The sequence below is a fragment of the Petaurus breviceps genome, unplaced genomic scaffold, assembly GCF_028583685.1.
Source record: "Petaurus breviceps papuanus isolate PSGF00001 unplaced genomic scaffold, PetGlider_PUasm1.0 355, whole genome shotgun sequence".
Lineage (NCBI taxonomy): Eukaryota > Metazoa > Chordata > Mammalia > Diprotodontia > Petauridae > Petaurus > Petaurus breviceps.
The window spans coordinates 1,841,628-1,868,489 of NW_027186289.1; the positions used below are offsets into that span (position 1 = coordinate 1,841,628).

The 26,862-nt window shown below is 45.8% G+C and overlaps 1 protein-coding gene and 1 pseudogene across 1 annotated transcript in view; both read left to right on the forward strand.

The window, feature by feature from the left end:
* LOC138168165 (zinc finger protein 3-like) overlaps positions 1 to 26,862 on the forward strand; it is a 220,635-nt gene that overhangs the window by 118,324 nt on the left and 75,449 nt on the right. The window lies entirely within an intron of this gene.
* On the forward strand, positions 7,648 to 26,717 carry LOC138168141 (zinc finger protein 420-like; annotated as a pseudogene).

Consider the following 26,862-nt stretch of genomic DNA (forward strand, 5'->3'; position numbering starts at 1 on the left):
ACACAGAGGGAAACTGAGGCAGAGGCCAGCAGCTGCCTGGTGGGAGGCACAGGATCCGTTCTGAGTCTTTGGGAAAAGCCTCCAATGACTCTTTTCCTTTGGGGGAACAGGAGGACCCCCCTCCCCAAGGAGGGAAAACCGTCCCGGGTCAGCGGAGTCTGGTGGCTCAGGGCCCACAGTCGGGGCCTGGAACCGGGAAGCTTCGAGTTCAAATATCATCTCAGACACTCAGGGCATGGGAGACCGTAGGCAAGTCACTTCACCTGTCAGCCTCAGTTTCCCCAGCTGTAGAATTAGGATAATAATCGCGCCCCTTCCTGGGGGGTGAAGATTGTCCACGGCGGCTGTGCGGAAAACCCGCCTGACCCCACTTTGTGTGGTGGAAACTCGAACTCAGAACCCTCGGCCTCTCACCCCCAGGCCCATGTTACAGAGGAGGCCTGGGAAGGGCGCCTGGCCCTCCTCACCTCCCCCCCCCCCCCCCAGGCGTGGAGGCAGGCTCTGCTCTGGTGCAGAGGCCCCAGCGGGAGGCCTGGGCTCTGGGGCGGTGCCTGTCTGGGTTGCTGCTAGAGGGAATGGTCCCTTTACTGCCCCTCTCCTGGGCCCAGGGCCGGGCCTGGGGGGAGCCGGGCCCCTCCTGCTCTGCCTGGGGGGAGGGGAGAGGGCGGGGCCTCGGGGCTCTGTGGGGGGAGCGGGAGGGAGATACAGACACACATGTGCACACATAAACATACACGCACAGGCACATAAATACATGCCTAAGTGACCTCTGAAACTAAAAGACCTAAGTGTCCATCACCTCCCCAGGATGGGGGTCACTGCCCCGGACCGGTCCGCCTGCACCTTGTGCTGCCTAACTTTTGCCCCGGGAGCACGAACCCTGTCAATTCTGGCAACGGAAGCAAAGGTTTGCCTCGCTGTCTCTAATTGTAGAATGCAGATCACGGGGCGCAGCGCTCGGGCTTGGGAGGATCCAGGGACCCGCTAGGGGTAAAGCTCTTAGCGCCGTGCACGGCACACAGTAGGTGCTCTTAGCGGAACTGGTTCCATCTTTCATTGCTCGGCCGCTTTGGGTCAACATTAACCTCACCTGACCCAAACCTGCCCCAGGGAACGTGCACACTGGCTGAGAGCCTTAGGAAAGAAAGCAGAGGAAGACGCTCTGGCCCCTGACTCGGCTACAAAGTAAATCCTCTTCCTCCTGCTAACTTCAGTATACTCTGTAACCAGACAGTTTACAGATACATTGTTTCCTTAGCCAATGTGGGAGATTGTGAGTGTGTAACTGTGTTCAACCTTTACAGCTCTGAAGGGAGTATGGGATTATAGGTCTTGTCTCCTGTAATGCTGCGGCCTCATGTTGAAATGAAGGATTTCCCTGCCTCTAAAAGGCCTTGTCAGAATCCTGCGGATGGATCGTGTTTTCCCCGAGGCCTGAACCTTGCTTGAGCATATTCATAAGCCGAGGTTTTTACCTTTTTAATTTCTGCATTGCTTTCTGCACTCTCCGGCTGCAGTGACCCTCCAGCTGCAGTGACCCTCCAGCTCCTGGCCCCGTTCCCAGCCCCATGCAGTCCTCTATTTTTTCTCGAGAAAAGCAGGAGGAATCATACATTGGGGCACCGTTTAGGGAACTTGGAATATTGGGCAAGGTGATAATTGGGGCAGCTAGGTGGCACAGTGGATGCAGCACCAGGCCTGGAGTCAGGAAGACTCTCCTTGAGTGCAAATTCAGGCTCACACTCTCTAGCTGTGTGACCCTGGACAAGTCACTTAACTCTAATGGCCCCAGTTTTCTCCTCTTTAAAATGAGCTGCAGAAGGAAATCCCAATCCACTTTCTTAGCATCTCTGCTAAGAAAACGCCAAATGGGGACATGCAGGGTCTCATAGGACTGAACCACAGCCGACTGGTGCTTCTCATTTCATATTAGCCTTCGATCTGTTGCTTTCATCATAGATGATAACTTTTAAATTAAAGTCTTATATGACCCAGAATTAATTAATAAAAGCTTATACCTGGAATAGCTCTCTGTAATCTCTGGGACACACTGCATGCAGTTTTGATACTAAACTCTACTTCCCAAAACTTGGCGACTTCCTTCCACTGACACTTTGATGAGGCTTTCAGTGGAAAATAAAGAAAAACGGCCAGATAATCTCTTCTAGTTCTTGAACCTGGCCAAGAGGAAGTGCAGAAATGTGGACAAACCACCAAGAAAGAATTTTGGCCAGTGCAAATTTATTGGACACTAAATTAGGTATATCTTTCCTGTAAATGTCTAAATTATGATTTGAATGTTTTTGCAACTACTGAAATATTTTCCTGGATTTTGTTTTTGGAGGGGAGGTTTGTAGCTTTGTAAAACCAAGATTACATGCAATTAATATGTAAGATTTTTTCCCACTCTTCCTTAAAAGGTGATAGTTTCCATGGTTTAGTAGAAGATAATATCAAGACTTCTACAATGCTATAAAGATTTCAGTTGGCCTCCTCTAAGTCTTTTGAGATTGGCCTCATTACTATATTTTCTTCTGTGAATGATTTAACTTACCATAATTGTCTGGGTAGAGACAAAGTCAGGTAAAAGAAATAGAAAGGGACAATGTAACTCAAAATATAAGACATAAGAAAATTCATACAGGAAGTTTCAGTGGAGTATTAGGCTAGAATCTGATTGCTAACTAAGGATGAGATGGAAATAAAGGAAAGAAGTAAAGCCAAGGTGTAAATCAGAGTGGAGCAAAAAAGGGGGCCATTTTGAGGCCTTCAAGGCTTTAATCAAGGTTCACCTGAAGACAAAAGAGTGAGAAGATTTAAGCAGGTGGGGATAAGAGGAGACTGGATGGAAAGTGAAAAAGAATTTAGTCTCTTTGCCCTGTGAATGGAGGCTTGCCAGGTTTGATCAGGGTTTTGATCTCTTTGGGATAAGCAAGTGAAATTGTGGGCTCCAGGAGAAGAAATGCCTGTTTTGACAATATTCTATCAAGTTACACCACTTACCAAATGGAAACTATAGTAATAAATTCATGGGATGAATTATAACATAGAAATTTTCTGTCTTTAAAAGTCCTTTAAAAGGGTGTGTTCCAATCTTCATATGGGGAAAGGATATTCAGTCATAATATCACATATTTACAATTTTCATATTTTAGGAGAACCTCATGGGCTCAAAACGGATGGGGATAAAGATGTGAGACTGCTTCCATTTATCTTTGGAAGGAAGGTAACTGAAAACTGTGGGCCATATATTTTGAGGTCCTGGCAGCTAATGGTCCTGGGGAAAACTGAAATTCTAAAAGGTACCATTTGTGATTTTAAGTCCAGATTTGATTGGATTGAGTTTGTCCTAAAAGCGAATCATATTGTGGTTTCCTTTGAAGTGAGATGTATTTTCCTATTATGGCAGTTGAGTAGATTGTGAGTAATAATTCATGTGGACCCCTACTCTGTTTAATCAGCATCAGTCAGTTTGTCATGATTCTATGGGGCAGTGGTTACCAGTTCTATATCTCAGGCCTCAGAGCTGTGAACTGTAGACTGTACGTTCACTCGCTCAGTCATAGGAAGCTGACCAGAAACCCTCCCCCCTTGCTTTTCCTTCTCAGAGTGACCAAGCCCAGTGTGAGAGGTGACTCAATTACATGAAAAGTCACCCACCTTCTTTTTGTTCCTCTGTACCACTCTCTCTTGTCCAGCACGGGCGGGTGACTCTCTCATGATCATCCTGAGACGCTCCATGCTTCACCCAACCCAAGATTCTACCTGCTGACGTACCATTTCTAGCTGATGCATCATCTCTGGCCCATGAAACAAGGCCTCTAGAATGTGCTAGAGCACCTCTAGAATGTTCAAGTATCGAATCTGGTATCAAGTCTCATAAAAATAAGGCCCTGGAGGAAGGTGTATCTAAGGTCATGAGGAAGATCTGGGGTCTACTGCATTAGAGGGGATGTTGAACCCTTTAATAAAATGCCATTGACTCAGAACTCCACCTCAGTCTCTTTTATTGTACATTGAACAATTTTATCTCTATATTATTGGCACCCTGAGATGGGACAGCAATGTATGGACCTCAACTTATTTAGAACTGTCCCTGCAAGGGATCCAAAAAGGAAGTGCACACTGGGATGGATTTTCACTAATGGCTCCCCAAAAGACACTGGCCCTGGGAGGCTGGACTTCTTTCACTCTTTATAGTGAAATTCTTTGGGCCTGAGGTAAGTCTCTCTAAGCTGAAGATGGGCAAATCTGCCTTGTTTTACCCTAATTTCAATTGGACTGAGGGACTCTTTAAATTCATAAGCTCCAGAGTACTCAGATTCTATTTTTTCTAAGAAATGGTCTAGCCATAACTTTGACCTTTTAAACATAGGCTACTCTTTTCTTTTCTTCCCCTCCATTTTTCTTAGTTTCACTTAATTACATTTCATTCTCCTTGTGAGCAGTGGAATTACTAGGTCTTAATTTTCAGTCAGCTAGCCACCTACCTAATTTAAAACTCCCTGTTAGCAGGATTAAAAATAGATTATTGGATTTTTTTGCCTTTAATTTTTTTTTTATCAAGGAGTAATTAAACCATGTTTGTCATCAGTAGGAAATCTCTCAGATTGGCTGAGGGGGAGCTTTTGGCGGCTTGTAATAACTGGGGTGAAGAACCCATCTAGAGTAGGCCTCCTTAAACTTTTTCCACTCACAACACCTTCAGCACTTTTAAAACTGTGGGTCATGACCCCAGAAGGGCGTTTAAGAAATGCTGATCTTGAGGCCACTGGACGGCAGAGCTTAGGCACAGGTCCCCACCTAGGATACCACTGTGGGGCGATGGAATGGTCCAAAGGGGGTGACAGCAGCCTCAGGTACAATTGAGGGACACTGAAGAAAAAGAGAAAATTTTGAAAAACTGTACATTTTCATCTGTTGTGTAACAGAGTTAAAGTTGTAGTAATTACATTATTTTCCAAATAAGCACACAAAAAGCAAATTATAACCACTCAGTGGCCAAGCACTGACAGGTCTTAACAAATAAGTGTTGGCAGTACAGCACGTATTGGCAAAAATATATGTGTGAAATGACTTGTTTACAATAGGTTACATGACGCAATATTGTGTCATCAACATTTCCATGCAGGAAAACCCCCACAAAACTACATTAAATTATTACACTTAAAATGCATAATTTTATTTAAATTATTTTATGTATTTTCAAAATCATCCAGATTTTTTAAAAAGCAAAAAACAACAACCCATTTAGAGGTTAAAGAAAGTCGATTTCCAGGAGGAGGCTCAGTGATTTGTTTTAAAGGGGGTCTATAGGCCAATTAAGGTGGGGAACCTCTGGTTACAGGAATGATTCCCCACCACAGCTCTCTTCCTTCACTTTGAGGGAGCGACAATTCCAGCTAGACCTGACAGCCTTAGGGGAGAGATTCCTCATCTCAACAGTGGGACGTCAAGGCCTGTGGAGCAATCCATTTTCTTTGGATGGTAGAAGAAGGATGGTTTTAGTTTTACAGAGACAAGGAGAGCAAAGAGGAAAAGGACTCCTTTCACTAAGTAAGGTTATTTTCACTTTTATTTCCTTAAGGGCTGATACGGTGTCCCTTGAGCTTGTCTTTCTGAACATACAGGAGGCCCTGAATGTGTCCAGGATGAAGCTCCTTCTGAGCTGACGGAATTTGTTGTTGGCATCCCGAGCTGGACTCCCTGTGTGTCCTTGGGACGTAGGAAAGGAACCAGGCAGTGTGTGCCAGGGTGGAATAATGATTGTATAGCTGGGGCCCTGTGCAGATAAGCAGACCCCCCTATCTTCATAGTCTAGCCAGTTCCCTAGGAAAAGAATGAGGCCTTTATCATTATTGCTCCTCCCTATGGAGAGTAGTCATCTTTTTCCCCGCCTTTGCTGCACTGTTCCCCCTCCAATGTCATGCCCCTTCCTAGTACCCCCTCCTCCCTTTGTCCTGCTATTGCAAAAATGTAAACTTCTGTAAAGACTGGGAACCCTTTGGGTGCCACATGGGTGCTGATTTCTCTTGCAATAAGTTTGGTTTTCATGTAAGTCTTCTGACTGAGATTGCCTGTTGACCATTTGCTTAGGATTGTCAGTAACTGAAAATTAGAGCTAAATTTTTGAGAAGTAGTAAAGGAAAGTTGGTATGTTTTGATGAACACTCACTTGTAGAGATCATTTGGGCACTAGCTGCCTGGTTTTAGGATATTAGAGATTAAGCACAGAAATTAAGAATTGGGAATTGTGGACAATTTCCAAAATGAACCCCTACAGTGTTAGCTGTAGGAAAATAACTTCCATATAGGCAGAATTCATGTGGATAGAAGATGGCCTCCCATGATCCATAATTGAAGGGGGGACATTTCTAGCATCTTCAATGCACAATTCCTCAAATGGAATAGCAACATGGGTCTCTGGGAATTTTGGTTCAATCCTCTCAGGAGAAGTTCTGCTGAGGAGCCCAACTCCTGGATGGGGACACCCCAAGGAAAGATGGGGTCAGACATAAGAGGAGAAATGTATCCTACAGGATGCCCATTGGGATAAAGGTAGACTCCCTGTCCAGGGATGCTGAAAGAGTTATTGAGCTGTATATAGTTTGGTTTGAGAATACAAAGGGTTTAGGGGATTATTTTGGCCAAAGCATGATGTATTTGATTATGTAGAAAGTTACAGAATTTTACTGAACAGTTTCCTAAATCTGCTCAAAACAAAAGAACTATTGAAATTGCTAAGTTCTTCATCCTCAGTTTTTCTTCCTGTGGTTATATGTTGGGAAAAAGTCTAGAGGAATGGAACTTTAACCAGATGTTCTCTCTTAGGGACTTGTTCTAAATACAAAGTGTACTTCAATTGAATGAACCCTATTGGCAAATTAAACTAAAGCAATTTTGTATTATTAATAGTCCTTTTTTTTTTTGGTCAGATTCTGAGAACATTAACATAATTAGAAAACAGAAGAATTATCTTAGGCTGAGAGCAGAACCTCAGCCACAAGATGGTCAAAAGTTCTATACTAAGGGAGACAGGTAAGATAGTGACTTCAAATTCTGGAGAAAAAAACTTAGAAGTTCAGACCTGATTTAATCTTGTATCTTGCTATATGTTCTGGATGTGTCTGTTTTGTAAATGATGAAACTAAATTTAGGAATTACTTTTTAAAAAAGGACCTCATACAGTTGGGAAAATTTGTAAGAGAATGGCAAATGTCTGTATTGCCAGTGCTATGCTATTTGTGCTTTGTGCTAACATGTGTTTTATCTATTCCTTTTCTTTTGGCTTGATCAACCAAAAATAACAGATTGTAAAAGCAAACAAAAAAACTTTAAAAAAAACCTCGGAAAGAGGACAAATCTCTCTTTTTTCTCTTTCCAACACTGGCCATGTTAGAGATTACTGAGATGAAAGAGAGAGACAGAAATTAATTGAAAACTAAGACACAAAAAAGTGGTTGAAAAGCAAATATGTAAAAAAAAATAAAAGAGGAATAAATAATGCCATTTCTTCTTTTTTTGGGGGGGAGGGCAATTGGGGTTCAGTAACTTGCCCAAGGTCACGCGGCTAGATTTTTGTGTGTGGGCGTTAAGCGTCTGAGGCCAGAACCGAACTGGGGCCCTCCCGACTCGGGGGCCAGCGCTTTACTCGCTGCGCCCCCTAGCCGCCCCCTTTTTCTTCCATGTCTGAAGTCTAGTCTAGACAGCTTCACACCACACTGTAGAGAGCTCAGGGAAAACAAGCCTTTGGCAGATGAGGCGCCCCTTACTGGGACCTCCAGAGGGCATCAAGCCTGGCAAACACTGCAGGTGGGCGGGGGCACCTCACCACGAAGGGTGAGACAGCGAAGGCGCGCTCCGGCGCCGCGGGGGATCCCCGCGTTCTGCAGCGCGGGTCCCGTCCTGGCAGACATGGGCAGCCCTCCATTTAGCGGGTTCCCCTACAGCGCTGGGAGGTCCATTCCGAGGAGCCTCGGACCCGGCCCCCCTCACCCTCCTTGCGGCGCTTCCTGCTCTCCAAAAGTGACCAGCCCAAGGAAGCCGACGCCCTCTGGGCCTCGCGGCTCCGCACGTGGCCGCCGGGTCCAGGCGGGAGCCCACGTGAGGACTCCATTTCCCAGAATGCTTGCGCGGCGACGTCGCCCACGCCTCAGCACTTCCTGTGGCTGCGTCCGAACCCCAGGGCATGCCGGGAATCTCGAGGTGCGCATGCGCAACTTTCCCCCAGGCGCTCAGGTTTTTTCTGCCCTTTGTTCTTGGGCCCCCGCTGGCTAAGCTGGGGCAGGACAGGGAGTGGGGGAGGGAGTCAGTGCGCAGGCGTGGCCCCACCCCGCGCGGGTAGGGAGCCTCTCCTCCTACTTACCCCCACCCGGGGCGAAGACACCCCCCGGACCCTGCTGGGTTAGTGAGCATGGCAGTGTCAGTGCAGGAGTGTGCGCGCGTGCTCGTGTCTGAGTGTGGGATTGCGTGTGCAAGAGAGCCGTGCAGCGGGGGTGGGGCTGGGGGGCGTGTACAGGTGCGTGTGCACCCATATCCGGGAGTGGGATTGCACGCGCAAGTGTGCGCCACAGGGACTGGGCTGGGGCGGCCGCGCGTGCACGCAGGGTGGGATTGCAAGGGAAAGTGTGATGGGGGAGGGACTCCTGGGGAGGGGTCAGGGGGGACCCCGGGGCTCACCCCCCATCCCCCGGGGGCTGGTCCTTCCTGGCCCCGAGCAGCCCTGCCCAGCCCCTCCCCGGGGCTCACCCCCCACCCCCCGGGGGCTGGTCACTGTCCAGCATCTGGCCCTTCCTGGGCCATGCCCACCTCTCACCTGCTTGGGTCTCAGGCTGTATTTCTGTGGCCCTTATTCGGGAGGAAAGGAACTGCTCCTGGCTGGCATCTCTGTGCCCTGTGGCTGTGCCTCCGGCCTTACAAGTCTCCTGTCCCTGATTCCCAATAGAAACTCTGTGAGGCAGGTGCCTCCTTTTCCAGAAGGGGAAACTGAGGCAGCCAGAGGTGAAGTGACTTTCCCAGGGTCACACAGCCAGCCAGTGTCTGAGGCCCGAGTAGACCTCAGCTCTTCCTGATTCCATCCACGTTCCCCTGCCAGGGATTCAGATGGAGGCCCAGGGATTCTGACCCCAGTCCTGGTTGGGCTCCAGGGTCTGACCCACAGTGAAAGGGAATGAAACCCTACTGAGGGAATGTAACATTATCAAGGCTTGTCACCTGCTTGGGGTCCTAGAAGGGTCTGCCTGCCACCCCAGCTGAGGCCCAGGGAGAGAGACTTGCTTCCAGCGATGGGTAATAAGAGGCAGGGAGAGGATCTGAACCCAAGACTCGGGAGTCTAAGGTCAGTGGGCAGTGGGTTTGCTTCTCATTGCTCTGTGCTGGCTCCCACGCATGTAACACACATGTGCCAGCAGACACGCATGTGTTAGGATGCTAGCCATCTTATAAGGTCACCAAATTTTAATTAGAAAGGACACTAGAGGTTATCTGGTTCAACTCCTTTGTTTTACAGAAGAGGAAACAGGCCCAAGAAGAAGCAGACACATGAGAAAGCCAGACTTTGAACCCAGGTCCTGTGACTCTGAATCCCATGTCCTCCCACCCAGGGTGAGACTGGGGCTCCTGGAGCCCTGTGGCTGATTCAGCCCCATCACTGACCATAGCAACTCTGCCAAGGCCTTTTCTGGGAGCATCAGAGGGGTTCTCCTGCTGGGAAGGCAGAATCTGGAGTCCTGAGTGGAGGTCTCAGCTAAAGGGCCCCTTGTGTTGGAGTCCCCAGGCACTGGCTTGGGGAAGGATCGATCTGGGCCGACTCCTTTCTGCCCAAGTGTTTGAGGACAGATGCCCCTCCTGAGCCCACGTCAGGCCCATACAGGCACGGTCGGGGTGCCAATGGAGGCCTTGGCCCGAATGTTTGAGAAGAGAGGTGAGCATTATGCTTGTGGGGGAAGGGAGGTGTATTCATAGAATCCAGGAGCTGGAAAGGCCCCCCAAAGGCTGCTAGTCCAATCCTTTCATTTTAAAGACGAGATGCCAGGATGTGAAGTGGCTGGGTCATGGTCCCCATTTGTAAGGTGCAAAGGCAGGCTTTGAACCCAGCAACGCTGACTGCAGAGTCCATGTTCCTTCTGTAGTACTACCTGAGAGCACCCATTCCAACACTGGATCTGTCCTGGTACCATTCCTTTTCTCTCTTTAAATTTTGTCCCCCATACTGCTCCCTTTTATAAACATTACTGGCATTGCCCAGTGATACTTAGCCTTCTGCCCTCTGTACTTGTAATGCATGCAGATTGCGGTTGGACTCTTGTCAGAACAGGCGCTTGATTTTTTCCATCTCCATCCAGCAGCATGCCGATGGATGAGAGCGAGAGGGAGCCCAGCTGTGGCCTTGCCAGCCTAGGGTCAGGGGTAGGTGAAGGGGGCTCTGACTTGAGAGAAGAGGAATATGGTATTGAACGGGTTCACCAAGGGGTCACGATGGTGAGAGAGAAGGCTTGGGAGATAACCTGAGGGCTTGGTGGAGGTCATAGTGTGGGCAGACCACAGGCAGGGGGAAAGCTAAGATGACAGTAGGTTGTAAACAGGTGAGGGGCCGGTGACCTTAGAAATGGGTGCATTGGTGGGTGGCTGAAGTGGACTGCAGGAGATCTTCGCAGCTTGGGGGATTTGAGGGAAGATCAGTAGAAATGCTGATGTCCCCTAGTATGGGGGCAGGCGTAGGGGAGGAGAGAAAACCTGCCCTATGGACCAGGTGCTAACCTCCCTGAAGAAAAAAGGGGAAGGAGGGGGCTCTGGAGGTCAGTCATTTATCTAATCCTTCATTTCTTTTTTTTTTCTCAAATTTCTTTTTTTTTAATATTCTTTTTAAAAATTTTGAGTTCCAAATTCTCTCCCTCTTGCTTCTCTCCCACCCATTAAGAAGGCAAGCAATACTCATACATATGAAGCCATGCAAAACATTTCCTATGTTAGCCAAGTTGCAAAAAAGAACCCCCCCCCCCCCCCCAAAAAAAGTAAAAAAAAAAAAGGGGCAGCTTCAGTCCGCACTCAGAGTTCATGAGCTCCAACTCTGGAGGTGGAGAATGTTTGTCATCACAGATCCTTTGGAATCGCCTTGGATTGTCTGCATAACCAGAGCAGCGAGGGCTCTCTCACTTGATCAGCCTTGCAATATTGCTGCTACTATGTATGATGTTCTCCTGGTTCTGCTCACTTCACTCTGCATCAGTCATATGAGTCTTCCCAGGCTTTTCTGAAGTCATCGCCTTTGTCGTTTCTCATAGCACAATAGCGTTCCATCACAGTCATATACCACAGCTTGTTTAGCTATTCCCTACTTGATGGGCATCTTCTCAATTCTTGGCCACCACAGAAAGAACTACTATAAATATTTTTGGCCAAATAGGTTCTTTTCCCTTATCTTTGCTTATCCCTGATCTCTTCAAGTGAAGTCCCACTGCAGGGTCTCCATTACTTCTAGCCGCTAAACCCCACATAGGTCTGCTTGGGCTGTTCCTTCAATATTAGAATAAGAACTATATGTATGCACACACACATATATATATGTATGTATGTATGTATGATCTATAGGTTTTATATATACGTACACATATATGATCTATATGTTTTATACACACATACACATGTATGTATATATAATCTATATGTTTTATACACACATATGTATATGATTTTCAAAGTGCCATACACATTATCCCATAGGTGTGGATGTAGGTGAGTATTACATTTTTATAAATGCCCTGTGACTAGCTAGTGGATGGACCGCTTCTCTGCAAAGGTGGGGAACCAGCAGTGTGAGAAACTGTATATAATGTCAGACTTTGGATGAGGTGATGAGTTTAATTTGCTATACTTTCTTCCTCTTGTTTTATTCTTAATAAAAGGAATGGTTCCCTGGGGGAGATAAGGTGGGAAATGTAGGTGGCATCAATAGGAAAAGATATCAAGACAAATTTTTTCAAGGAGTCATGGTGACGTAGGTTTTCCCTGGGGAGGGGGGACACTTCGGAGCCCCCGGGGGCCCATCCTTTAGCCCAGGGTTCCTCTTCCTTCTTTGCTCTCAGGACTGTGGTTGGGGTGGCTCTGCCCTTCAGCCTTTCCTGGGGTGGTGAGCAAGGACCAGCCAAGTCTTCCTGGTGACCCTTCTCCAGAAGCTCTAGCCTTGGCACCGTGAGTTGGTGTTGTGAGACAGGTGTCCCATCCCCCAGCTGAGCCTGGCACTCAGCTCTCCCTATGGCCCCCATATCTCTGGGCCATTCCCACCAGGTGGCACTGCCATTAGACCTTTTTGGCCAAGCCCCTCCTGCCATTTTGTCAAAGTCAAAAGCTCTGCATGGCCAGTTACTGGGGGCTCACAACTCACAGATAGCTAGGAGCCTTGGAGGTTCCCCTTGGGCACTGAGAGATCGTGACTTTCCTTTGCTCAGGAAGCAGTATGATGCTGGTGGGACTTATACCCAGGGCTGCCTGACTGCAAGGCCAGCTGCATCTCCATAATGCCAGGTGGCTCCTCGCCTCTCTGGAGGGTAATGCTAGGAGCCCTTGGAACCCTCTGGGACCACAGGGACATTTGAGCTGTGAGGTGTTTAAGGCCAGAACCCTTCTCTCATGCACAAGGCAGCACATATTCCTCAGCCCTGTTTTCATCTTGTGCTCTGCCCTTGGGGGTTGGCTGGGGAAAATCCCACCCTGGAGAGCTTGGGAGATACAGGCCCATCTTGGTCTCTCTCATGACTTCTCTTCCCTCTGCAGTTCTGCCTTCTCAGGCCTCTGTCCTTCCCCAGAAAGGGACCCTAAAGGATGAAGCAATGGTTTCTGGCATCCTGACCAGTGGTGGGTCACAGGTAAGTTGGCTTTGACTCTGTCCTGGAATGTTGTCTCAGTCCTCAAAATGTGGGCACTACTGTCATTTCCTGCACCCACCCCAACCAAGTCCATCCAGGGGCCTGAACCTCAGTTGTCTTTCCCCAGAAGGCTCTTGACTATCTCAGGGTGCGATGGAGAACCCATGGTGACTAGAGATGGAAGGAGCTCCTTAATTTCTCTTGTGTCTTAGACGCCCTTGGCAGGCAGTCTGGTAAAGCCCATGGACCTTTTCTCAGAATGGTTTTACATGCATAAATGAAACACAGAAGATTAATAATAATAGCTCCTAACTAGCATTTCTGTGGTGCTTGAAAAATTACAATTATTATCTAACTTTATACTCACAACAACCCTGTAACGAAGGTGCTATTAAGATCCCCATTTTACAGATGTGGAAACTGAGGCAGAGGTTAAGTGACCTGTGCATGGTCACACAACTAGTAAGTATCCATGGCTGGATTTGAATTTATATTTTCCTGACTCTAGGCCACTGCTCCACCTAGCTGCATTTAAAAGAAAACCAATCATATTTGGATGTAGTTATCAAAGATAAGTTTTAAAAAAAATTCACGACCCCTGGTTAGGAATCCCTCATTTAATGTAACACCCTAATCTGAGGAAGCCGAAAGCCAGATAGATGAAGTGACTTGGCCAAGTGTCCAGGCCTCAGGCTTCTTCAGGAAAAACAGGCCTTACCCTCATGGAGGAAGGTGCAGAGATGTTGCTGCTGCTGCCAGGCTCCCAAGCAATGAGCTGCTTCCTGGCCTTTAAAAGATACTTTTATTGTGATGTTACCTGATGCTGTCCTGGTCCCCTGATTACCAGGTGTTTTCTTTAAGAAGTTAATCTTGGGGGGCGGCTACATGGCTCAGTGAGTAAAGCTCCGGCCCCGGAGTCAGGAGGACCCAAGTTCGATTCCGGCCTCAGACACTTAACACCCACACAAAAAAAACTAGCCATGTAACCTTGGGCAAGTTACTTAACCCCAACTGCCCTCCAAAAGGCAAAAAAAAAAAAAAAAGAAATTAATCTTGACCATATAATGATCCAAGACAGTTCCAAAGGACCCATGATAAGAAGTGCTGTCTCCCTCTAGAGAAAGAACCAGTGGGGTCTGAATTCAGATTGAAGCAGACTTTGTAAACTTTCTTTCCTTTTCTTTTTGTCTGTGTTTTCTTTTGTAACATGGCTAATGTGGAAATATTTTACATGACTCCACAAGTATAATATCAAGTTGCATGCCTCAAAAGGAGAAAGGGAGGAAGAGAATTTGGAGCTCAAAATTTGAAAAAAAAATGTTAAAAATTTTTCTTTACATGTAATTGGGTAAAAAAATTAAATATTAAAAAAATGAATATAAGCCTCTTGAAGGTAGAGGCTGTTCTTGTCTTTTATGCCCAGGACCTAGCAGAGTATTTGGGACATAGTAAGTAAGTACTTTAATAAATGCTTGACTGTTGGCTGATTGATTGGGAAAAAAAAGAAAAAAATTAGTCTTGATACAGAAGATAGTGATTTCATAGGTTTATAGCTGGTCCCACCTCCTTCATTTTTCAGATCAGGAAACCAAGGCTCTGAGGTGAAGGGGCTTCCACATGTTGTGTCTCTAAGCCCAGCATTCCATCCACAAGGCCATGGAGTGGCTGCAAGTCTTTGGCCTTGCTGGGTTTCCCAGTGGCCGCCATGACAGTGAAGCCACTCAGAGTCAGAGGTCTTTGGCGTCTTGTTAGAGCTGCCCTATATCCCCCATCTGCTGCAAGGGGAGTTTGCACCTTAGCTCAGTTATCTTCCTGGGGGTGGTTGAGAGGCTGCTAGGTAGGACTCTGGGTAGAGCTCTGGGTCAGGAAGCCCTGGGGTCTGATCCAGCCTGAGATATTTACTAGCTCTGGTCCTGGACAAGTCACTTTACCACTGTGTTTCTTCATCTGTAAAAAAAGGTTAATGACAACCCCTACCTCACAGGGTGTGTGTGAGGATTCAAAGGGATACTATTTGGGTGGCTAGGTGGTGCAGTGAATGGAGCACGGGCCCTGGAGTCAGGAGGACCTGAGTGCAAATTCAAATTAGAGATGTCACGCCCTCCTCACCCTGTGACCTGTTGCTTGCATTGGCTCCCACCTACCTCAAATTTATCCCCTCACCTGGAAAAATGCTTGGTGCTTCTCTGTCCAGCATCCAGCGTGTTTCACTTTGCTCTGACTGGAAGATCACATTTGGTTTGGGAACAGGATGTCCTGCTCGTGAGGAAAAAGTAGGAAAATGCTGGGAACAGAGCTTTCTCCCAAGGGAATTCTCCCTTCTCCCTCCTGGGAGGGTGGGCTTGGCAGCAGTGATACAGAGGGACTCACCCAGCCAGGCAAAGGATGGGCCCCAGAGCTGAGATGGACAGACACTTAATACAAAAACTAGCCTGTGAACTTGGGGAAGTCACTTAGCCCCAACTGCCCTCCAAAATGCAAAAAAAAAAGGGGGGGCGGAGATACTATTTGCAAAGCTTATTTGCAACCCTAAAGTGCTTTATAAATTATAGTTATTATTGGCAGTGTTACTCTTATTGTTATAACCATGAGCCCTGCCAGTGTGGTAGGAAGTATTGTCTTTGGTTACTTGATAAAACCAGCCTTTCTCAGCACAGTGAGAAGAGGTGAGTCCCCTTTCCTTTAGCTGCATTTCCCTTGGGCCTCTGCTTTCATTTATAGTGAGAATGTCAAGGTTGATGTGATTCAGTTATAGTCTACCCTTGATTTGCTTCCATTTTTAATGGTTATTGTTGAAGCAATCAAGATAAAAGTTTGTCATTATGAAATTATAAAGAAATTTCCCCCCCCCCCCCCCATGTTACAGAGTGAAAAGAGAACTGATTGGAAAGGCCTGGATTTAAATCAAATTGGGTAACTGGGATGTGCCGCCTCATACACATGCTGTGTGACCTGGGGCCATTCACTTCCTCCCAGAGCCAGTTTCCTTCCCTGTAAAATGAGGGAGTTTGACTAGATCGTCTCCGGGGTCCCCAGCAGCTCCGGGTGTGTATTCTTATGGATTAGTCCCGGAGAGGGAGTTCTAAGTCTTATTGAATCAAAGATTTACCTTGGGAGTGTGATTTGGTTTTATTGGGATTCTGAATGCTGAACACTGAGAAACCACTTCCCAGCTTCCTCTCTGCTTCTGTGGCTGTGTGAGGGATGGTGGGCCCTGGATGAACAGGAATCTGTCTGGTGTTTCAGGAATTGGTGACATTCAAGGATGTGGCTATCGACTTCACCTGGGAGGAGTGGGAGCTGCTGGACCCTGGGCAGAAGGCCCTGTACAGAGATGTGATGCTGGAGAACTATAGAAACCTGGTCTCCCTGGGTAAGGACAACCTCCTTCTTTAGAAAAACATAGATTTTTATCAGTACATTATCTAGAGTCTCCTCTGCATCCCTCTTCTTTCCTCCTTTCCAGATAGCCATCCCTTATAATAAAGAATATTTAAAAGAAAAAGAGGTGGGGCAGCTAGAAGGTGCAGTGGACAGAACATAGTTCTGAAGTCAGGAGGACCTGAGTTCAAATTTGACCTCAGACAAATGTCACTTAGTAGCTGTGTGACCCAGGGCAATTAACCCTGATTGCCTCACAAAAAAAGAAAAAGAGGGGGAAATGTTGGCAAAATTGATTATACCATTGAAAAAATAGGGTCTTATATGCAGCATCCCAAATCTATGGATGCCAACTTCTGCACACCTGGGAGGGGGACATGTCATTTTATGCTTCTTCTTTGGGGCAAAGTTTGTTTGTTATATTTTTGCAACAATTTGTTTCATCTTATCTTTCTCTCCAGTTACATTGTTATCGTTGCATAGGTTGTTTTCTTGGCTCCAGATCAGTTTATGGAATTCTTCCCATGCTTCTTTGTATTCATTATGGTTGTCGTTTCTTACGATGCAGCAACTTTCTGTTACCTTCATGTCCCATCCCCAGGGTAACTGTATTCTCTGACTTAGAACCTTAAGATTGTATTGCCTCCTGTGAGGTGTCAACGTACATAGGCCCACTGTGGGGTGGCAAGCAAAGACCAGACACTGGTGATGCTTCCAGAGTAAGAGGCAGGCCATTGTTTTCCACTGTTTCCAGATGAAAGGTCGTGACACTGTACAACAGGTGCTTGTCACAGCTTGGCCCTCATGGGACCATCCCCAAGGCTTTACATTCCCCATCTTCTGTTCCCCCACATCATTTGCACTACCCCAGCATCTCAGTGTAGGTGCCTGAGGACGAGGCTTCCAGTCAGCTCCTCAGGTGTTATCAAGTATCTGGGAACAGGGAGAGCCCGCATTAGGCCAGGGTGAGTTCTGCCTTTGGACTCACAGTATAGCTGGCAGTACAATCCACCCCAATTTCTTGTCACGTTGATTCTTCTAAGATAATGATGTTCTTTGATTGGAATTCACAAACTGCTCATGAGATAATACACAATAAGGGTGCCTTGGAGAGGTGCAGGGTGCTTTCTCTGGTCTGAGGATAGAAGGTTATTACCATCAGATGATTGATGAAGCCTTCTGGGGGCAGTAGCATTTGTGCCGAGCATCAGAGATTAGTAGATGTTGGGCAGGTTGGAGCTGAAAAGACATGGAGGAACCAAATTGTGGAGCCTGGACTAGGGACACAGGCAGTGGGCATCGTCTGAAGGTCAGAGTACATGGAGGGGAGTTTGAAATAAGGTCAAAAGATAGCTTGGTGCCAAAATCCAGAGGACCCTGAATGCCAGGCTGAGGAATGTGAATGATGCTCAATAGCAAATATGGAGTTGTTAAAAGTTTTTCAGTAGAGAAATTATACGTGCAGTCCTGTGCACAAGGAAATGAGTCTCACATTGGTGCAGAGTCTAAACTGGAGGACTGAGAAAGTGATAGGCAGGACAACCTGCCAGGATATTGTTACTGTAGCCAAGGTGGGGTGTAATGAGGGGTTCTATGAAGAAGGAGGCCATGGAGATAGAGAAGAAGGGATGAATGGGAGAGATGGCAGGATGGGGCTGGAGAGGACTTGGTAGCTGAGACATAGAAGGGGAAAGGTCAATAGTAATATCGAAGTTTCAAATGTGAGGCACTGGGTGAACCCCAGGGCTATTGATAGAAATAATAAAACCAGAAAAACAAACAGCTGTGGGAGAGGGACCAGCATTTAATGAATCACTATTTTCCAGGCACTGTCCTAAGTGCTGACTGTGGACATGATGTGTTTGAAGTGGCAGCACACTGGGTAGAAAGCTTGTAGGCTTTTGGAGATGTGGGTTTGGAGCCTGGGACATCAAAAGGTCACTAGAAAGAGCATGTGGACATGAAGAGGGGTGACCGTTGGTGCCATAAGAGGGCGTGAAATTACTTAGGGGAGGGGGGGAGGCAGCTCAGAGCAGAATCCTGAGGGAAGGGTTCTCACCTGCCAGGCCCTGGTTGTGATCCCATCTCAGTTCTGGGGCCCGTCCTTTGCCTGGCCGGGTGAGTCCCTCTGTATCACTGCTGCCAAGCCCAACCGCCCAGGAGAGGGAAGGGAGAATTCCCTTGGGAGAAAGCTCTGTTCCCAGCGTTTTCCTACTTTTTCTTCATGAGCAGGACGTCTTGTTCCCAAACCAAATGTGATCTTCCAGTCAGAGCAAAGTGAAACACGCTGGATGCTGGAGAGAGAAGCACTGAGCATTGTTCCAGGTGAGGGGATAAATTTGAGGTAGGTGGGAGCCAGTGCAAGCAACAGGTCATAGGGTGAGGGGGGCGTGCCATCTCTAAAACCTCTCATTGAGCACACAGTGCGGAATTAGAATGTAATATGTTATATTCATGCATTGAAAATGTTTAATTTATTATATCTATTTGTATATGTAGTATATATACTTACATATAAAAATCATACATAATTAAATGAAGCAAATTCCCACATTGAGAATATAAGTACATATAAACATATATTTATATATAATGATAAACATAATACATGTATATAAAACATATTCGTGTACTTTGTATATATATATATATATATATATAAAAGTGTGTGTGTGTGTGTGTGTGTGTGTGTGTGTGTGTGTGTGTAAAATATTCCCAATGTGGTTTATTTAGCTATCCACGGATTTTGTAAACAGGATTTTTGTTTTGTTTTCTCAATGTGTGCATGGAGGGGTAGGGAGAACAGGGGTTAGGAAGGAAGATGAGAAGGATCTTCCTTTGAAAAAATAAATTTATCCGGCCTCAGACACAACACAAAACTAGCTGTGTGACCTTGGGTAAATCACTTAACCCCAATTGCCCTACCTTCCCCCCTCCAAAAAGAAAAAAAATAATTCAAATTAGAGACCTCTTCTTCAGTTAAATAGCACTTCTGAGGTGCTGACTGTGTGACTCCAGCCAGGTCGAGGTCTGAGGCTGTGATATAAGCCCTTTCAGAGACCATTGTCTTTGTGTTCAGGTGCCTTCCCCCTGCTGTCTGATTTCTTGTCTTTAGTTTGTGTGGATCTTATTAGGTCCCTCATCATCCTGTGAGTTCCATAAGAGCAGAGACTGGCTTTGCCTTGCCTGGTAACCCCAGCCCTCAGCACCATGCTGACCCATAGCAGGTGCTTAATCAGTGTTTATTGAGTGACTCCCTGGCTTTCCCATTATACTTCCCTCTGTGTCTGAAGCTCTTGTGCTTCCTTACTTGTAAAGCCCCCCCTCCTGCCTCCCTCCCTTGCAGAACACTGTTCCCAGGATCATTCCCCATTGGTCTCATTGGTCTCTTACATCCCAGTTCCTTCTCTTCCACCTGCTACTACCCCTAGTCTGCCCTGTCCTTCGAACAAACAGGTGAAACGCTTTCATCTCCTCTCAGCTCCTCCTGATTTTGTCCTGGAACCCTCCAGTGAAGATTCTGTGTCCAGTGTCTCCATGTCCTTGCTTCCCATTCTGTTCCCTTAAGTGCCCTGTTCGGATTTCTACCCCACCACTCTATAGAAAATACTCTTTGAAGATAAGTCATTCTACCTGAATTCCCTTTCAAGGAGACAGCCAGTGGCTCAGTGGATAGAGTGCTGGGCCTGAAGTCAGGAAGACCCGAGTTCAACTCCAGCCTCAGACACTTCCTAGCCCTGTGAACCTTGGAAAATCCCTTCACCTCTGCACAGAATGGATGCACTAGATCCCTTGGAGAAGTAAATGCAAATCTTTTGTGTCTTTGCCAAGAAAAGCCCAAATGGGGTCACAGAGGGGTGGACGTGACTAAACAACAAGCCTAAGTTCAAGGACTTTTTGTATTCACATCCAGCTCTGACTTAAATAACGGTATTACACAGCCCTTTATCAGTCTCTCTCAATACGCATTCATAAAGCATCTGAAGTCTGCAACCCTGTTGGCCCTGAAGATGCAGAAACAAAAACAGGAAATGAATTTCTACCCTAGAAGGCTTGATTCATAAAAGATCATTAAAGATGAGTTCAACTGAGGAGGGAAAAGGCAAAGTAAAGGCTTCCATTAAGTGCCTTGAAGGCTGTCGGTAGTGCCTGCTAAGCTTGGGTGATAGATACAGAGCTACGGAGGCTAGAGATCTGTGCTGAGTTCAGAAAGCCGCTAGGAGCCAGAACTACGTGATGAAGGACTTGGGAGTCCCTGGCCTAGAGTTGGCAGATTCCATTCTCTTCCCTTTTTGGGTAGCCATGACATGGGTCTTTGTCCAGTCTTGCAGGACCTCTCCTCATCTGCACATCTTTGGTGATCATGGATATACCGCATTTTTTTTTTTTAAAGCAATCAGGGTTAAGTAACTTGCTCAAGGTTACACGGCCAGTTATTTCTGGGTGTGGTGCTGAGTATCTGAGCCCGGATTTGATCCAGGTCATCCCAACACTGGAGCCAGTGCTCTTACTCGCTGAGCCACCTGGCCGCCCCTAAGCAATTGGGGTTAAGTAACTTGCTCAAGGTTACACAGCCAGGTGTTTCTGGGTGGGTGCTAAGTGTCTGAGCCCGGGATTTGATCTCCAGGTCTTCACAACACTGAAGCCGGTACTCTTACTTGCTGTGCTACCTGGCCGCCCCGATATACCGTATTTTAAACCTGGAAGTGCCATGTGAAGAATAACATTAATATAGCACATTAAGGTTTGGCAAGCACTTTCTGTGCTCTGAGGCAGCTAGGTGGCAATTGAGATTTGGGAGTCAGGAAGTTCTGAGTTCAGATCTAGCCTCAAGAGACTTCCTAGCTGCATGATGCTAGTTATATTATTTCATCTCTGCCTCATTTTCATTAACTGTATAATCTATGAAATGAAGATATCCCTTACCCCCCTGGATTCTGTCACTGATCATGCCTCACCAAACTCCAACCTCAGATTACTTCTACAATCCACAGTCTGGACCATTATTCCTGTGTTGCTTGATGCAACTGGAGAAAGTCACAAAACCAGGGTGATTAGGTCCACTCCGAGTGCAGGTTAGATCATCCAGGCCCTTCCTGCACCAAGGTAATCTTTTGCTACTTCCCTAATGATTGACACTCCCGCTCAGCATGGTGATTCCAAACCTTTGCATTCTTCCTCAAGGCTCCCATTGCTTCCCTTCCTGCCACCCTGGCAGCTAAAGACAAACTGAGGCCATTCCACAAAAACTGCCTCTTCTCCCCCCTTCCTCATCTCACGTCACCAGGATGCCTCCTACTTGAATCTCCTTCACCCCTGTCTCACAGGAGAACCTGGTGCTCTCTCCAAAGGAAATGCTTCTCCATGCATCCTGGGGCTCATCTTTCCCCACTTCTCCATGGGATCGCCCTTTCTCTAATGATCTCCACTTTCCCACTCTCTGATCTTTAGTCTCTCTACACCCTAGTTCCTTCCCTGCTGCCTACAAACACAACCACATCTTCCCTCTCCTTAGGAAGCCTTCGCTTTCCTGGGCTGGCTCCCATCCTGACTGCCCTCCCCTTCTCAGCCGAATTCCTTGAGAAGTTAAATCAGGGCCGCCTCTCCCTGCCTTGTTTCTCTGCAGTCTGGCTTCTGACCTCATCATCCAAGCGACCCTGGCCTAGAGTCACTGGGGACCTCTTAACTGTCCGATCGAATGACTTTTTTCCAGTAGTCATCCTTCTTGACTTTTTCACAGCCTTTGACATTTCTGAACTTCTCCTCTTCCTGTGCCTTCTCTCTTCTCTAGGTTTAAGGGACACTGTTCTCCTGACTTCTCTCCTGAGCTCCAGTCTCACATCATTAACTGCCTCTTAGACATCTTGACCTGGATGTCCTGTATACATCTGACATGAAACACAGAACGCATTCTCTTTCCTCTCAGGCCCTCATTTCCTCTCCCCCTTCCTGCTTATTGGGAAGAGCACTAACATCTTCCTAGTCACCCTTGGGGCAGCCCTCATTTCACCCATACCCTTCATATCCAATTCAGCTCACTTGCTGTTCCTTGAACTTGATACGCTGTCTCCTGCATCCATGCCTCCATTCATTTGCTGCCCAGAATATTCGTTTTCACCTCTGCCTCTTTGTTTTACTGCTTTCCTTCAAGACTTAGCTCAAATCTGATCTGCCATAGGTAGTCTTTCCCTGTCTTTCTCCACCCCTCACATCTAATGCTTTCCATTATTAGGTATTTCCAATTTATCCTATAAATATCTAGTATTTACATGGTTGTGTCTCTGCTGTCTCCTCCATTAGACTGAGCTCTTTGAGAGCAGGGATTGTCTTTTGCTTTTTTTTTCTGTCTCTGCATCATTTAGGACAGTGTTTGAGACATAGTAGGTGCTTAGTAAGTACTTACTGATTGATGACCGACTATGAGACAAGGAACACTTATATTTTCTTGTTTCTTTCAGATTGGGAGACCAGGTATGAGATCAAGGAAACAATTTCAAAGTCTTTTTTCACTATGGAAAAATCATTCCAAGAAACCTGGAATGGTCCCTGGGGTTCTAATTGGAGGGAATCCTGGGAATGTGGTGGCAGATTTAAGAGGCAGCAGGGGAGCCAGGAGAGAAATTTTAGGCAAGTACTCTTTGCCCACAAGAAAACTGATGAGTCAAGAGGTCAAGAATGTAATAACTTTGAAAGAAGTTTCTGTTCAGACCCAATTCTTATGACCCAACAGAATGGCAGAAAGAGTCTCCCTAAGTATGATTCACATCAGCTTTGCTTTGAACCCCATTCAGACCTAATTCAACTTGATAGGATCGCCTCAGGGAAAAAGCCTGGCCAATGTAATGAATGCAGTATTACCTTAAGTTATTCCTCAGACCTTGTTCAGTGTCACAGAATACTTAATGGGGAGAAACCCTATGCATGTTATGAATTTGGAAAAACTTTGCACCAGAGAGACCTTACCCAAGATCAGAAAACCCTTATTGGTGAGAACCTCCACATATATAATGAATGTAGGAAAACCTTCAGTGATAACTTAACTCTTACTCTACATCAGAAAAATCATACTGGAGAAAAACTCTGTGATTGTGATGCATGTAGGAAAACCTGGAGTGACAACTCATCCCTTCCTCCACATCAGAGAATTCAAATTGGAGAGAAATCCCATAAATGTTCTGAATGTGAGAAATCATTCAGTCAGTATACAAGCCTTATTAGACATCAGAGAATTCATACAGGTGAAAAGCCTTATAAATGTAGTGAATGTGGAAAAGCCTTCAGACAGTGCACAAATCTGATCCGACATCAGAGAGTTCATACTGGAGAAAAATTCTTTAGATGTCATGAATGTGGGAAGACCTTCAGCAACAGTTCATCTTGCAGTATACACCAGAGAATTCATACTGGGGAAAAACCCTATGGGTGTGGTGATTGTGGACAAGCGTTTAGTCAGCAAGGAAGCCTTATCCAACATCAAAGAATTCACACTGGAGAGAAGCCCTTTAAGTGTAAAAAATGTGGAAAAGCCTTCAGCCAAAACATACACCTTACTCAACATCAGAGACTTCATACTGGGGAGAAAATTTATAAGTGCAACGAATGTGGTAAAGCCTTCAGTAATAGCTCCACACTTATTCTGCATAATAGGATTCACACTGGAGAGAAACCTTATGAATGTAATGAATGTGGGAAAACCTTCAGCCAATACACAACTCTAATTCAACATCAGAGAATTCACACTGGAGAGAAACCTTATAAATGTAATGTGTGTGAAAAAACCTTCAGCCAGAGTACAAGCCTTATTCGTCATCAGAAAATTCATACTGGAGAGAAACTCTGCATATGTCATGAATGTGGACAAGCCTTCAGTCAGCAGGGAAGTCTTACTAAACATCAGAGAATTCATACTGGGGAGAGACCCTATAAATGTAATGAATGTGGAAAAGCCTTCACCCAGAGTATGAACCTTACACGACATCAAAGAATTCACACTGGAGAAAAATTATATAAATGTAATGAATGTGGAAAAGCTTTCAGTAATGGCTCATCTCTTACTCAGCATGAGAGGATTCATACTGGGGAAAAACCCTATAATTGTAGTGAATGTGGTAAGGCCTTCAGCAATAGCTCATCAGTTACTCAACATGAAAGAATTCATACTGGAGAGAAACCCTATAAGTGTAATGAATGTGGGAAAGCCTTCACTCATAGTATGAATCTTACTCGACATCAGAGAACTCATACCGGAGAGAAACCATATCACTGTAATGAGTGTGGAAAATCTTTCAGCCAGAATATGAACCTTACACGACATCAAAGAATCCATACTGGCGAGAAACCCTACAAATGTAATCAGTGTGACAGAGCCTTCAACCAAAGCACTTCTCTTGCTGAGCATCAGAAAACACATAGGAAAGAAGCTGGGAAATATAATAAATGTAACCGGACTTTTAGCTGAAGCTGATACTATCAAGGAATGTGTTTTTTTGTTTGTCTGTTTGTTATGGAAAAAACTCATTAATCATTGTGAATGTGGAAAAGTCTTAGCAGACAGCAGTTTATCTAATGAGAAGTCATATAAATTCAGTGAAAGTGAGAACTTTAATAATAATGGTTCAGTCCTCAACAGACCTCAGAGCCCGAGAGCAGAAAAATCTCTCTGACCATAGGCAAATTCTCATTCTCATTTTTCCTTTACTGTGGGCTCACTGACAATATTCCTTCCATCACTCTCTGGATTGCTGCCCATTCATACCCTCTCATAGTTAGTAATTTTCATTTATGTCATCCCAGAGAGGCCCAAACAGAGAATCCACCTTCTATGTTAGAGGCCTTCCTCTAGTTTCTTACATTTTATAAGTTCCTATGGAAGGTCCATCTGTTATCTTTCACTCTCACCACATGAGCTCCCCCCTTGCCACCCCCACCCCCATTTCTGGCCATATGTTTCCTCAGTGATATCCCATATACGATTACTTGAGCATAGCTCTTCACTGAAAACATTACAGCTTATTTAGACCCACCTTCCATTTCCATATCATATGCAGCTTTTGTTTCTTTAGAGATGGTGGTGTTCCAATATGTGTAACTGTGTCATCCTTGCAAAAATCATTTATATTGACAAGCCAGGAAATTGCATGATATCACTAATATCAGTGCAAACTTTACCAAGCTTAGTCTATTCAATTCTGAGCCCACCTCATTATTATCTACAATTTCTGCTTCAGCAATGTGTTCTGATGGAGTAATTCCATTGACTAACCCATCCAGCTCTCTGATAGTCTAGACAACAGAACATTTTCATCCATTTCCTTTTTTGAGTATCAATTGTTCATCCAAGCTCTTGTCTAATAATTATGGGGCTTACTGAGAAGGCCCTGCAATTTTCCGATTTTCAGCTGATGGGAGGTGGGACAGAGAGGGATGCAATCAGATTACACAATGTCATCCACAGATGGGAGTGCCCAGAGGACAGTACCCTCAAGTCAAGTCAAACCAACAGACATTTATTATTTCCAATATATCCGGCTCTGTGCCCAAGTACTGGGGAAATAGAAGAAGCAAGGAGCTCACATCCAGGTGGAAATCCTTCCATGTCTATGGGAAATCCCTCCTCCATTTATACCTAGTGCCAGTCATCCACCATGAAAGTGGCCAACATGCCGATTTGGGCAAGCGTCTCCTTATTTATGCCTTATAACGTGACTGAGTGGAGGACTGTTAGAGTCGACTTTGTGATTGCATTTCCCAGAGAATCTTGTATGATCCCAACATGTGCATGAGAGCCTCCTGTTCTTGGTGGGGTGAGGTGGGGTCATCTTGGAGACTCCTTTTTGCTCTGTCCAGTTGAGTGTTTGTCTGTAATCAATGAGCATACACTGTGGGATCTTATATTCTCTGCAACATTCAGTCAGTTAGTTGTGTAACTAAGGATGTTGTCTAATGGAATTTTTTTTGTGAAAGCCTGTTTGTTACATTTTAATTGCAAATATCTTCAATATGCATGTAAATCATTGTAATTGTATATGGATGAGAAAGTAAGCATGTGGGTTTGTAGCCATTGGTGTTATCTCAAGCCTTTTTCTGGGCATTTGGGGGCTAGCTAACTCCGTGACTGTTCATGTGGCAAGTATGTGCCACGTGTCTGCGGTTTCTATTTTCTCCCTACCTTCTAGCAAGTTCCTACAGTGGGATTGCATTTGGGCAGAGGAAGGATTAACACATTTGAAAGTGTCCTGGCCCACTCTAGCTAGAAAATTCCACCCTTTCCACCATAAATAGAAAATCTTCAACTGGAAGGGGAGAGGGTGAGTAGGTCACCCAGCTTTATGTCTTTGTCCTAAGTGACATCAAGGGTTTGGCATTTGATTGAACCTACTGTGAACCCCAGAGTCCACAGTGGCTGCACAGCTGAGGCTATCATTGCAACTCTCCTGTTCCTGTTTTCTTCCAATAAACTCTACTGGACAAACATGAATGACTTGGCTGATCATTTCTTGCACCTCTGCTTTAGACACTGTGAGCTGGAATAAGAGATTCTTAAACTGGATTAATTTAATTTAACAAGAAGTCTAGTAAGTCGTCCAGTAAATGGGAATTTAAGGTGTCCAACCTCCCC